The sequence below is a fragment of the Lagenorhynchus albirostris genome, chromosome 12 (genome assembly GCF_949774975.1).
Source record: "Lagenorhynchus albirostris chromosome 12, mLagAlb1.1, whole genome shotgun sequence".
Taxonomy (NCBI): domain Eukaryota; kingdom Metazoa; phylum Chordata; class Mammalia; order Artiodactyla; family Delphinidae; genus Lagenorhynchus; species Lagenorhynchus albirostris.
The window spans coordinates 66564149-66579180 of record NC_083106.1 but is presented as its reverse complement, the minus strand read 5'-3'; the positions used below and the strand labels follow the sequence as shown (position 1 = coordinate 66579180).

Below are 15032 nucleotides of genomic sequence, written 5' to 3'. Positions count from 1 at the left end.
GGTGATGTCATAAAAGCTTCCCGGAGGAATGCAGCACTCTAGCTTTGGTTGTTTATTCAAGGGACTATAGCTAGGAAAAGTCTTTAATCTGGAAAAGTATAAGAAGGAAATGATCAGGTTGAAAGGTAATGGGTGCTTACCTTGACCTTGGGGGTTCACCTAGAACTCAGCAGTGACCTGCCTGGAGAGAAATCCAGAGCTGATGAGCACGGAAAGAAAATGTGTTCTAACAGCTTTAGATGGGGACCGACAGGAATGGGGGCAAATCTGAAGAAAGCCAAAGGATACTCAGAAGAGAGGTTTCACACTCTGCCACGTAAAACCCTAGCTATGCCTTTGGGGTTGGGGGAAGTTCAGAAGTGGTGGAGGAAAATCAAGCACTTACCCTTTCCTGGTATGCATAGGGCTGTTTGGATTTCTCCTGCTTAATGTTCCCTGAAGGAGAGAGGGAGACAAATATCTTAAGAAAAAGTAGGAGATCATCATGTTTCTTTTTCCCTGGAAACCAGGCCTATTTCAGAGGGGATAAGGAAAATCCGGTTCAAAATAAGCTCAGGGAAGACCGAAACTCCATTCTAGGTTTCCCCACCTCCCTCTCCAGCTCTCTGTGTTCAGAGAGCAGATACCTGTCGCGCTTCTTCAAAAGGTTGAATGAGGTCCTACTCATACATTCATTCAACAATAACTTACTGAGTGTTCGCTATGTTCAGGGAACTCTTCTAGATACTGAAGTAGTGACTGTGAAAAACAGACAAAACCAGACCGAGTTAATGGTATGTAAAGTGTGATTTGAATATAGGAGGCAGGAACGTTCAATGCTTTTGCCCGTTTCGTATGGGATGCTTCCGACAAGCTATTAGCAGACAAGCTTTTTGGAATAAAGTCTTCCTTTCTTTTCTCCAGCTTTCTAATGAGCCTGGATCATTCATCATTGTTGTTCAGCTTCTGAGACATCCCGGTTAAGTGAACTACGAACATATTGAAATACACACTTGGCCACAGGTTGAGGGATGGTTTCTCCACCCGAATCCCCTCTCCCTCCTACAAACCTCCTGGCAACCCCTGCCAGGAAAACCTCACCCAACTGCATCCGCCGCTCCTCTCCCTCTTTATAAGGATGGCTCTCAGGAGGGCGCGGAAGCGGCAGCGGCCCAGCAGGGAGCTGGCTGCAGGCCAAGGCCAGCCCGAGGGCCCTGGAGGCCCCACCTCCCCTCGGGCCGCTGCCGTGCCCTGACCGGCCGCTGCGGGGCGCTGCGGCCCCAGCCTAGGAGCGCGGGCGCGGCGGGGCGCGGCGGGGCGCGGCGGGGCGGGGCGCGGCGCCGAGCGGGCGGCGGGCGCGGCGGCTCGGCCACAGGTAACCTGCGGGAGCGGGGAGCGCAGACCGGCGAGCGGCGGCAGGAGGCGGCGGCGCTGGGCGGCGCCGAGGCCCAGGGCCCGCCGGAGCCAGCGGGAGCCCGTGCCCATCGTCTCCCCTCGCCCCCCACGCTGTCGCCGGCGTCGGTCCCAGCGGCGCGGAGAGAAAGGTACCGTGTGCTCTCGCCGGGTCCCTTCGAGACCCCTCTTCATCCCAGGACAGGCGTCCCCTACTCTCGGGGGGTTTCTCATCCCGGGAGGACCGTGTCGCGGGTGGGAGCGCCCCCAGGTCGCTGTCTGTTTGGGGAGGAGTCCCAGACAGAGCGCGTTGCCCCCTTTTCTGCGGCCTCTGGGGAAGCCGGCGTGGGAGGGGGGTCCTTCCTGGGGCACCTCCCTTGTCTCTTTCCTTCAGTTGCTTCCCTAGAATATAGAACTTTGGTGGGAGGAGGCAGAGAACTTTCTCGTCTTTACTCGTCCCCCTCCTCTTTCTCCAGTGAGCTCAAAGAGTTTGTAGAAAGTGGGGGGCGGGGCGGGGGTCCCAGACCGGGTGCGGAGGCCGGCCGTCTTCGGGCGTAAGGGAGGGTCCCGTCTGGTGGCCAGCGTCCCCCGCCGTCCCTGGGCCTGCGGGCCGGCCTCCGAGTGACCGGGCTCGGCTCGGACGCGACAGCAGCCTGACCCCTTCCCTCACCCCTTCGAGGACCACAGAGGGCTGCAGGCGCCGGACCGTGGGGCTGCCCTACCCCGGGGAGGTCCGCTCTGGCTGGACTTAAGCTCTGTAAAGAGTTAGAAAGTGGCATCTCCCCGGGCTCAAGGGAGCGAGCACATTGTTTGGTTTGAGTTCAGACATCAGCTCCCGGACACTTGTCTTGGAAATTTCGGTGTGGTGCTTCCGGTAGATTTGAGGGGCGGGAGGGGAAGTGGAGTCTTATTTGTGACCCTAGAGGAGCGTCCGTTTCCTAGAGCGGGTCAAGAATGTTTTCCCGGGGCTTACCTGGTGGCGCAGTAGTTAAGAATCCACCTGCCAATGCAGGGGACACGGGTTCGAGCCCTGCTCCAGGAAGATCCCAGATGTCGCAGAGCAACTAAGCCCGTGTGCCACAACTACTGAGCCTGCGCTCTAGAGCCCGTGAGCCACAACTACCGAAGCCTGCGTGCTCCGCAACAAGAGAAGCCACCGCGGTGAGAAGTCTGCACGCTGGAAAGAAGAGCAGCCCCTGCTCGCTGCAACTAGAGAAAGCCTGCGTGCAGCAACGAAGACACAACACAGACCAAAAAGAAAAAAAAAAGAATGTTTTCCCTAAAGCATGGTGAGATGGTTTAAGTGGTGGTTGAGAGATCCCCTTTGGGGTCATGAGACTGAGTCTTGATGCCACTTGTTAGGTGTGTGACATTGGAAAACCCACTTCTTTAAACCTCAGTTTTTAGAATTGTAAACTAGGTGTATGACACATAACCTGGGGGTACGGTTGTAGAAATTAAGTGAAATGATGCAAGTGAAAAGCTTGGCAGAGCGCTCTTGAAGGTTGAGCATCCTTTTTGTGAGTCTGTTGGATGGTGATATTCATTCACATTGAGCTAATGTCTGTTAGGCCAATGGAAGTGGGAAGCACTTGGGCAGCGAACACAAACACCCCTGGGTCCACGGTGGTCCCACAGTGTACTGATGGTCTCTGACGTAGTTTCCCATCCTTAAAATGGCAATAGCAGCCTGTTGTTCTGCTGTAGTAGGTGCTGGACTATACATATTTAGCTTTCATCATCCCTAGCAGGTGCTTAGTATCTGGTAAATGAAGAATTTTTTTTTTTTGATTAGGGATATAAATTAAAATTGGAAGAGTTTTCTGCTCTCTAGGTCCTAAATGAGATGGGGAGAGTGGAAGAAGGGTGTAAAGGAGTAAGAGCCCAGAAAACAACTGGTTGCATGTTGTTGGGAGGTATAAACCAAGGGTGATAACAAAATGCTAATTTGTTGACTCCTTGTTCGGTGGTGGCACCAAAAATTAACCTTAGCTTCCCACTCAAACTCATCAGCCTCTCCAGAGCCCCTCCAGGTAAGCATATAATCCAAGTGAAAGCAGACGGCTTGTGATCCAACTCTGCTTAGAGACGAAGTACTCTTTCAACTCCCAAGGCCCTCGCATATTGAAATTCTGGTGCTGCCACTGTGGCCTATATCATACATTCAGAAAGTATCAAACGGAGAGGTACAAATTAAAGAAGAAGAACACAAGGCACACCCGGGTACCCATCACCCAGCTGAAGAACCAGGGCATCCTCAGAACCTTGCAGGCCCGAGCACTCCTCCCTGTGGCATTCCACTTACTTCTCTCTCTCTCCCCAAGGAACTGATAGTCTGGATTTTGTGTTTATTTTCCCCTTGCTTTTCACCTTAATATCTTACATGAAAAACTCTGTGGAAGGGAAGTTTCCAAACAAGCCTTTCACAATAACCTGGAGCATTCCTGTAGAACGTAAAAGCAGGATATTGAGAGTAAGATGCAAACCACAGAAAGCTGAAAGTATCAAAGTGCTGGGAATGGCAGGCTGGCTGTCAGGGTCTGCCCCCAGTTTCCTTTGGCACAGGTTCTGCGGGTGTGTTCTGTCTGTGTCGGGGAGGGCCAGTCTCTTTCAACATAGCTTGGAGGCTATAATTTTGAAAGCTTTGCTTGAGTCTCTAAGAAGTGGAAAAACAGTAATTAGTGTGCATGTGTTTTAGAAGTGTTTAAAAAAAATACCAGTTTTCCAGGGGACATTGTATGGGATTTGAAGGATTAAGCCTGCTGAGAGTGACCTTTAAAAACGGTTTTAACCTAAATTCTTCTTTTTCTGGTTATGATATTTGTGTTAGGGACCTTAAGTTATTCCTTTGGGCTGAATCACAGGTCTCCTCTGTGAATCTTACCCATTCTGACATTTCTTGGTTAAGGCAAAGATTCCTAAACTTGGTTCATGGCCCCCTTAGTATCTAAGTAATTTTTTCAGTGTCCCTAGATTTAGGTAGTTAGTAGTAGTTAGGTTGAAATAACGTAATAAGTATTTATAGCCTAACAACATACAAAAGCTGTTTGGAAAAAAAAGAATGCACATAAACTGAGAGAAAAAAATTTATATCATTCTTAAATAACCACAGCTACAAAGAGGATGTGTGTGTGTGTGTGCTGCACACACAAACTTTGGGATCAGATTGGATCCCAATCTCATTTCCTGTCCCACGTTAATTTTTCTGCAGCACTTGCTTTTTATCACAGCAACCACTGAAAACCCAAGCTTTGCAGAGATAAATGATGTCATTGATAGGAATGTAATGGGATCTGATGTTGAAGCTGTGGACTCCTCCAGTCTGTAAGTTCAGTGTCCAGCACATTGAGTACACTGTGTTTCCCTTGAAATTTTCAAAAATCCTACGTTTCCCCTGTGCATTTTCTACAGTTCCTGAGCGCCTTGGCGCACAGTTGGGGAATTGTTGGTCTAAGGTAAAACCCCCTTCCCAAGAGAGATCAGTTACTAAGGAAGGTGTCTGCCTGAAGTAGCCCCAGGTTAAGCTTCTGGGTACAGTGGGCTACATCTGGGTTTTCTCCTCTGCGTAAAATGGAGTGGCTAGAGCCTTCCTCATAAGGGTCATTCAGAGGATTAAACTAGATAACGTATGTAAAACCATCTACCAAAGCCCTGGAATATAATGGAGTCTCAAGAAATGGTAGCTGTTTTAATGATTGTTAAATAGTACTAAATGAATGTCCAGTAATAGGTGTATGTCATTGCCCCTATTTAAGAATAGCCAGTGCTTGAAATCTCAACCTTAGCAAATAAACTATGAGGTAATTAGTTCACATTATAGGATGATTTATCATTTTCAAACAGAAAACTCTGGTGTACCATTGTGACACTTTGATTTTTCAGACCATCCTTGGAATACTCATTTTCATTTGCCACCATGTGCCCTGGTTTGGGGAGGAGGTTATAACTGATTGGATTGAGCCTGAACTTTGTCATAAGACAAAGTCTTGGGAAGTTTGCATGTAGGTTACAGGCCAAGAAATGTTTCAAGTAGGATTTAATTTCCGTATATACTTTTGGCACAGAGAGCAGATAATCTTTTCAGATTAAACAGTTTTTATTAAATTGTAGAGCATCCCATGATAATTCCTATCAATAAGTGGTACTTGTTAATCCTCCAAGGAAAGGTTGACTTGGATAGCGATGTCACAGATGGCTGTCACGGTGCCTTTAGGTAACATAGACCTTTCCTCCCTTGTCCTATTCCTTGCCCAGATCCCAAGCGTAAGCTAGGACCAGGTGATATTTTAACAATTTGTGAGAATACACTCAGTAGTGATGTTTCCCTAGCATAGTTGTAGATTCTTATTGTTGCTTTCTTCAGTCATTTATCATTGGGAAGCCTATACAGAACCATAGGTGATGCTTCCAAATTGACATAAAATTTTTTTCTGTTTGTTTTGGTTTATAATGTTGAGGGTTTTTTTCTCCCTCTATAAAATTTGGATATATGTTTGTGTGTGAGAAAGTATTTGATTCTTCTGAACTGATAATTCCATTTTTTCCATTTCATGCCCATCTATAAATTATCAGCATTATTTTTACTTAACATATTGCTCCTTTCTTAAAAAATAAGAATTTCATATCTTGCCTTGGGTTAAGCTGATTATATTTAACACTCAACATCTTTTTTTTCTAAAGTATAGCTGACTTAACAATATTATATTAGTTTCAGGTATACAACATGGTAATTCAATATTTTTATAGATAATACTCAACGCCTTATGGTTTTAGGGTATAAAGTAGAAAACTGCATTGTAGATAATAAAATGTGGATTAGAATGAATTGCTTTCTACTTTTTGTCTGCAACTCTTAATTAAAAGAAAATTGAGAGTCAGAAAGTTTGAGCATCCGTTTAACTATTAGAATCTGATATTAGGCACAAAGTGCTTTGCAAAATGCTTGACTCTTTTTCTTAAAGGCTGTAATCCATTTTTAGTTATTATAAAATATTGGCTATATTCTCTATGTTGTACAATATGTTCTTGTAGCTTCTTTTATACCTAATAGTTTGTATCTCTTAGTCCCCTACCGCTATACTGCCCCTCCTCCCTCCCTCTTCCCACTGGTAACCATTAGTTTGTTCTCTGTATCTGTGAGTCTCCTTTTTTTTGTTGTATTCACTAGTTTGTTGTATTTTTTAGATTCCACATATAAGTGATACCATACAGTATTTGTCTTTCTCTGTCTGACTTATTTCACTTAGCATAATGCCCTCCAAGTCCATCCATGTTGCTGTAAATGGCAAAATTCATTCTTTTTTATGGCTGAATAATATTCCTGTGTGTTTATGTATATATATACCACATCTTCTTTATCCATTCATCTGTTTTTATTAATACATTTATTTATTTATTTATTTATTTTGGACTGTGTTGGGTCTTTGTTGCTGCGTGCAGGCTTTCTCTAGTTGTGGCGAGCGGGGGCTACTCTTCATTGCAGTGCGCGGGCTTCTCATTGCGGTGGCTTCTCTTGTTGCAGAGCACGGGCTCTAGGCGCGCTGGCTCAGTAGTTGTGGCACGCGGGCTCTAGACCACAGGCTTAGTAGTTGTGGCACACGGGCTTAGTTGCTCTGTGGCATGTGGGATCTTCCTGGACAGGGCTTGAACCCGTGTCCCCTGCATTGGCAGGCGGGTTCTCAACCACTGCGCCACCAGGGAAATCCTGTCCATTCATCTGTTGATGGACACTTAGGTTGCTTCCATATCTTGGCAATTGTAAATAATGCTGCTGTGAACACGGGGGTGCATGTATCTTTTCGAGTTAGTGTTTTTGTTTTTTTCAGATATTTACCCAGGAGTGGAATTGCTGGGTCATGTGGTAGTTCTATATTTAGCTTTTTGAGAAACCCCCATATTGTCTTCCATAGTGGCTGCACCAGTTTTCATTCCCACCAACAATGCAAGAGGGTTCCTTTTTCTCCACACCCTCTCCAGCATTTGTTATTTGTGTTCTTTTTGATGATAGTCATGCTGACAGGTGTGAGGTGATGTCTCATTGTGGTTTTGATTTGCATTTCCCTGATGATTAGCAATATTGGCATCTTTTCATGTGTCTGTTGACCATCTGGGAACTGCTTGACTTTTAATATCTTCATGTAAAACTAGGAAAGGGTATGTAAGGAGGAAAAGATTTAATTTAAATTTGGAAGTTTATTGGTAGCTGAATGGACTTAATTTCATTTACATCACTGATTTGTCTTCAGTTCCAGAATGGAGATTATGGGAAATATTTCTGTCCATGATAGTAAAAAGCATTCTTTTAAAAAAGGTGGATTTGGGACTTCCCTGGTGGCGCAGTGGTTAAGAATCCGCCTGGCAATGCAGGAGACATGGGTTCGAGACCTGGGTTGGGAAGATTCCACATGCCGTGGAGCAGCTAAGCCTGTGCGCCACAACTACTGAATCCTGTGCGCCTAGAGCCCGTGCTCCGCAACAAGAGGAGCCACTGCAATGAGAAGCCCTCGCACCGCAACAAAGAGTAGCCCCCGCTCGCCGCAACTAGAGAAAGCCTGCATGCAGCAACAAAGACCCAACTCAGCCAAAAATTAAATAAATAAATGAATTTATAAAAAAATAAAAAAAGGTGAATTTAATGGAGATAGATATCAGCAGATAGTAACTAAGAATGGAGAAGTAGTTCGAAGTAAACTAGTATTAATAGCTAAACAGGAATCACCAAGGCTTTTTTTTTTTTTTTTGGTTTATTTTTGTTTTTGTAAAGGACATATGCTTTGAGAAATGTTTGTAAAAGGAATAAATGCAAAAGAATAAGGTCAGTTTTCCTTACAGATATTAAGTAGATAAGAGGTGAAAACAGAACTTAGTTCTTTCAAGGTTGTGACCTTTTCCACATTAGCTCTAGGAGCCCTGTTCTCCATCGTCTTGTTGGGTTGGATGGAGGGGCACATCCGGGGTCCTTGAGGAGGATGGAAGGACATTGGATGGACATTAGGAAACGTAGTGTAGTCCTGGCCACCAGCTTGCGGTGGAGCTCTAGAAAATATCTCAGAGCCTCAGTTTTCTCTTCACTAAGAGGACTAGACCAAAATATTATTTTTTAAAAGGTATGGTTTTGTGAAATCATTCATATTCACAGTGTAAAAGCAACACTCTTTTTTTTCCTCACTTCTAAAGATCGGTGCCCTTGAATCAACCTGATGGTCTGTGAGCCAAAGAGAGCTAATGAGATTGTTAACCTCATGTAACCTGATGACTTCCTTTTATTATGAACATCAATAGCTTACTGTGTAGAGTCCTTTCAGACTATGTATGCGTGTATTCACATTTTAGAATATAAACCCAAAGTACCATCTTATTCTAAAACCTGATTCCAAGGTCAGAAAATTTATATTCTTTTTTCAGTAAATTAGAGTTTTCAGTTTTTAAAAATGTCAGCATTTTATTCTAACTCTAGGAAAGTCCCAGGGGAATCTGATATACTAGGAGATTGCCTCTAGGTGGTGAGTTTTAGGAGCATGGGTGTTTTTCCCTCTCTGCATCTTTACGGAAATTTTAAGCCTTCTTACAATGAACATATATTTAGTTTATAATCAGAAAAATAAATTAGTTAAAAAGTTTAAAAAATTACACAAGAAAATTCATTATTAATCAAATGTACTAAAAAAATACTTTGTTCCCATAATAGAACTATTTAGATGTTCAAGTAACTAAAATATTTGCTTAATGAGAGGTGAAAATGTAACGACATGAGATTGGACCTATTTTTTTTAAAATTTTATTTATTTTTTATTTATTTATATTTGGCTGTGTTGGGTCTTTGTTGCTGCGTACAAGCTTCCTCTAGTTGCGGCGAGCGGGGACTACTCTTCGTTGCAGTGTGTGAGCTTCTCATTGCGGTGGCTTCTCTTGTCACGGAGCATGGGCTCTAGGCACGCAGGCTTCAGTAGTTGTAGCACGCGGGCTCAGTAGTTATGGCTTGCAGGCTCTATAGAGTGCAGGCTCAGTAGTTGTGGCGTGTGGGCTTAGTTGCTCCGTGGCATGTGGGATCTTCCCAGACCAGGGCTTGAACACGTGTCCCCTGCACTGGCAGGCAGATTCTTAACCACTGCGCTGCCAGGGAAGCCTGAGATGAACCTATTTTATTATGGTTAGATGGTAGTGATTTGAATTTATTATTGAGGATGAAAATAAATCATGAACAATTTGACTTGGAAATTTTCAGTTCAGATTTTTCACAAAACTAAAAGTTATTTCTCTTTCTTTGGAAGGGATAACATGTCTCATGCCAGTTTTTTGTTTTTAAATTAATTAAGTTATTTTTGGCTGCGTTGGGTCTTCGTTGTGGTGTGCGGGCTTCTCATTGCAGTGGCTTCTCTTGTTGCGGAGCATGGGGTCTAGGCGCGTGGGCTTCAGTAGTTGTGGCATGCGGGCTCAGTAGTTGTGGCTCGCAGGCTCTAGAGCGCAGGCTCAGTAGTTGTGGCACACTGGCTTAGTTGTTCCACAGAATGTGGGATCTTCCCAGACCAGGGCTCGAACCCATGTCCCCTGCATTGGCAGGTGGATTCTTTACCACTGCACCACCAGGGAAGTCCCTAGTGCCAGTTTTTAAACAAACTTTCTATCTAGAAAATACCAAGTGAACTGTAAGTCTCAGCTGGAATTCTGAATTTGACCCAATTTAGGTAGAATGTTGAGGTGCACTATATAATGTTTTATATTATGCCATATGTAGTATAAAATATTCAAGTACCAAAGAGCAGACTTGGTTTTTTTTTTTTTTTTTTTTGCGGTACGCGGGCCTCTCACTGTTGTGGCCACTCCCGTTGTGGAGCGCAGGCTCCGGATGCGCAGGTTCAGCGGCCATGGCTCACGGGCCCAGCCGCTCCACGGCATGTGGGATCCTCTCGGACCGGGGCACGAACCCGTGTCCCCTGCATCGGCAGGCGGATTCTCAACCACTGCACCACCGAGGAAGACCTGGTTGTAACATTTTTGACGGTTTACTTAACCTCATTATGCCTCAGTTTCCTAGTCTGTAAAATGGGGATTTGAAACAGTTTTGTACTCTGACTGTGGTGGTAGTTACATGAATCCATGAATGTGATAAAATTCATAGAACTACACACACACACACACACACACACACACACACACACACACACACTGAGCCCATGGAAAAAGTGAAATCCAAATAAGTTCTGTAAGTTTACTTAATAGTATTATACCAGTGCCAGTTTCCTTGTTTTGATAATTGTACTATGGTTATGTAAGATATTACCATTGAGAGATAGGGTACACAGGAACTCTCTGTATTATTTTTTTATTGTGATAAAATATACACAACATAAAATTTACCATTTCAATAATTTTTTAAGTATGCAGTTCAGTGGCATTAATCACATTCACATTGTTTTGTAACCATCACCACTGTCAGTCTCCAGAGCTTTTTCATCATCCTAAACTGAAACTCTGTACCCGTTAAAACGATAACTCCCCAATCCCATCTCCCTCAGGCCCCTGGTAACCACTCTTCTACTTTCTTTTTCTGTCAGTTTGATTCTAGATGCCTCCTGTAAGTGGAATCATACAATATTTGTTCTTTTGTGACTGGCTTATTTTACTTACTCTTAATACCTTTGAGGTTCATGGACTATTTTTGCAACTTCTATGTGAGACTAATGTTGTTTCAAAATAAAGTTTAAAAAAGTAATTAAAAAAAAAATCCCATTGATGGGGCCCCACTGCTGGACTGTACCAAGGCCTAGAGGTTAAGAGCAGTGCAGATGGCCAGAAAGGCCAAGGAGTGACATTACCTCTGTTTCCTCTTCCTCCTTATCGCCAGACATAGGAGAAGAGATGCGAGAAAGAGCGTGTTCTCTCTTGTATAGGGAAGAGCCTGCATTATTTATTAGTAGGTTCCTATATCAACCTGAGGAGCAGCTATGAAATCTCCTACTAAAATAGGGATTCTTTTTGTTGTTGTTGTTGTTTTGATGTTTCTGAAAACATGCTTGATTTAAAAAAAAAATTTTATTAGAGTATAGTTGATTTACAATGTTGTGTTAGTTTTAGGTGTACAGCAAGGTGAATCAGTTATACATATCCACATATCCACTCTTTTTTAGATTCTATTCCCATATAGGCCATTACAGAGTACTGAGTAGAGTTGCCTGTGCTATATAGTAGGTCCTTATTAGTTATCTATTTTATATATAGTAGTGTGTATATGTCAATTCCAATTTTCCAATCTATCCCTCCCCCCCTTACCCCCGGTAACATAAGTTTTTTTTCTTTTTTTTAAAAAGGCATTATATTATTTATTTATTTAATATTTATTTATTTATTTGACTGTGCTGGGTCTTAGTTGCGGCACACGAACTCTTAGTTGTGGCATGTGGGATATAGTTCCCTCACCAGGGATCGAACCCAGGCCCCCCTGCACTGGGAGCACGGAGTCTTAGCCACTGGACCACCAGGAAAGTCCCCATAAGTTTGCTTTCTACATCTGTAACTCTATTTCTGTTTTGTAGGTAAGTTCATTTGTACTCCTTTTTTAGATTCCACATATAATCATATAAATATGATATTTGTCTTTCTCTGTCTGACTTACTTTGAAATAGGGATTCTTAACCTGAGGTTCATTGATGGGCTACAGATGCTCTAAGAGCTCCCAGAATTTAGGTGTAAGTATTTAAGTGAATGCTCATTTGTATATATGAGAGGGAAGACATTCCATAGCTTTTGTTGTATTCTCACATGGTTCCCTAACCCAAAAATGGTTAGTAAGCAATGCAAGAAAATGTTGTTTACAGAGCTCTACCCACTGCATAATAACAGGCTCTTTCACTTGGGTGTCTTAGCCCCTTTCAGTTTTCTGGTATATCTTTCCCCTTACCAGCCTCCAGAGGCTTTCTTTCTGTTTAAACCTGAGAGAAGCCTGAACAATTCTTTTCCCTCAGAGCCTCCCGCCATTCTCTCCTATGTCCTACAAACTCCAGGATCCATTCCTCAAGGGCCAGAGGAGCCCCACAGCAAACTATCTTGGAGTCCCTAGTGGGCAGATGTGGAACTAGAGTGTGTGCAGGACTCAGCCTCACAACTGCCATTTCTGTCCCTAACCTCTTTAGGCTCCAGAAAAATAGGAAGAAAATAATACTTGAGATACAGCTCTGGAAAACTCATGAAGTGGTCCTGAATGACTGAAGTTCAGTAGATTCTGCCTTGGGGAATGCAAATTTAATTTTCAGATTGTCTTCTGACTTACACTTTATGTTTTAAATGTATTATAAATATATCATACAATACATTCTACCTTGTGGAGTATCCAGTGATTTAGGTGAGCTATTGCAATGATGTATTGTTATAAAAGATGTTAGTATCAGAATTTATTTATAAATAGAACTCTCTAGTCATTCAGACTGGTTTTTAAGTCATATGAATGGATTGCATAAATGGGAAAAACTGTAACTTTCAAGTTTTTCTTATACATGTGATTCTTCAATACTTGCATTCATCTTAGAAACCCTTCAGTAAATTATGACTTGACTCATTTATCCACCTCAAAATATATTCTGTTAGGGTAGGCTAACTGCTGTAACAAACACCTCCAAATCTCAGTAGCTTAATCCAGTAAAAGTTTATTTCCAGCTCACCTGAAGTCCAAATAGGTTATTCCTGGTTGAGCAGCTCTCCTGGTTAGCTCTTCTGCAAGTGACTCTGAGATAAAGGCTCCTTCCATCCCGTTATACCATCATTTTCAACATGTGGTTTCTCATGTCCCTACAAATGGGAAGAGAGTATGAAAAACGCAACCAGATTAACTACCCTCACCAGCAAGTGAAAACATCACTTCTGCTCACATTCCATTGGCCAGAAGCAGCTCAGAGCCCCACCTCAATTTATGGGGACTGGGAAATATAGCGCCTGGCCAGACACCTGCTTCTGAGCAATAATCATTTACTTTATTTATTTATTTAATTTTTTATTTTTTGGCTGCACATGCAGATTCCGGGATCTTAGTTCCTCGATCACGGATTGAACCCAGGGCCACTGAGTCCTGGTCACTGGACCACCAGGGAATTCCCAATAATCATTTACTTTAGAAGGGGAACAGAACTCTTTGGTGGATAAGTAGCCATCTTTTATATTAATATGCTAGTCTTTTAACCGGTCAGTTCAGTGTAACTGCCTTCATATTATTTATTTCTCACTTTCCAAACAGCAAGTGCTATGTCTTTGTAGTGTAAAGTGTGGATGAGACCTTCATATGGGAAACAATTTTGTCATAATTGTTGAGCAAATAAAAATGGGATTAAGCTATCTAGTTTTATACATTTATTAGGGAATGAAGTATATTTTATTTATTCAGTCACCCAACCCCCTAGAGAATTGTACATTTGAGAAAGATGGAACATTAGCAAAGAGGAAGATTAGCAAAGAACAAGAATATGCATCTCTTATTGGGTTCATTCTCCTAGTAATTTAAAACTACTTCCAGGGCTTCCCTGGTGGCGCAGTGGTTGAGAGTCTGCCTGCCGATGCAGGGGACACAGGTTCGTGCCCCGGTCCAGGAAGATCCCACATGCCGCGGAGCGGCTGGGCCCGTGAGCCATGGCCGCTGAGCCTGTGCGTCCGGAGCCTGTGCTCCGCAATGGGAGAGGCCACAACAGTGAGAGGCCCGCGTACCACAAAAAAACCCAAAAAAACCCCAAAATAAACTAGTTCCAGCTGCTGGCAATAGGCAAGTATGAAAATTTTCTTCTTCTTCTTCAAAAAAAAACAAAAGCAGTCTTCACCATGGGATGTATTACACAATCATAAATGTATGTGTCGCTTTTATTTGCTCTTTAAAGATCTTAATTTTTTAAAAAAATTATTTATTTTTGGCTGCGTTGGGTCTTCGTTGCTGCGTGCGGGCTTTCTCTAGTTGTGGTGAGCGAAGTCGACTCTTCGTTGCGGTGCCGGCTTCTCGTTGCGGTGGCTTCTCTTGTTGCAGAGCACGGGCTCTAGGTGCGCGGGCTCAGTAGTTGTGGCACACAGGCTTAGTTGTTCCATGGCATGTGGGATCCTCCTGGACCAGGGCTCGAACCCGTGTCCCCTGCACTGGCAGGTGGATTCTTAACCATGGCACCACCAGGGAAGCCCTACTTATTTGCTCTTAAGGGAAATTAATGTTGTAAGATTTGGATCTGTTTATCTTATTTGCTTGAAGCCATTTTGTGCCTAGGAGGGTGCCATTTGGCTATATTCAGCAGCCGACAGCTAGAAATGGAGAATATCGAGTGTGAAGGATCCCAGTACTTAGCTGGAGTCATGGAGAAAGTGGTCCACAACTTTAGTAGTTACACTAACTATACAGGCATATCTTGTTTTATTGCTCTTCGCTTTACTGTGCTTTGCTTTATTGTGCTTCACAGATACTGTGTTTTTCACAAACTGAAGGTTTGTGGCCACCCTGTATTGAGCAAGTCCATCGACACCATTTTTCCAATGGCATTTGCTCACTTTGTGTCTCTGTGTCACGTTTTGGTAATTCTTGCAATATTTCAACCTTTTTCATTATTAGTATATTTGTTATGATGATCTGTGTTCAGTGATCTTTGATGTTACTATTGCAAAAAGATTATGACTCACTGAAGGCTCGGACAATGATAAGCATA

At 43.2% G+C, this 15032-nt stretch overlaps 1 protein-coding gene across 3 annotated transcripts in view; it reads left to right on the top strand.

The window, feature by feature from the left end:
- Positions 1–1384: 1384 nt before the first annotated feature.
- Positions 1385–15032, top strand: part of ANKRD6 (ankyrin repeat domain 6) — a 217670-nt gene continuing 204022 nt past the window's right edge. For all 3 annotated transcript variants that reach the window (XM_060168181.1, XM_060168182.1, XM_060168180.1), the window contains exon 1: positions 1385–1523. The gene's annotated coding sequence lies outside the window, so the exon portion shown is untranslated. The remainder of the gene's footprint in view (positions 1524–15032) is intronic.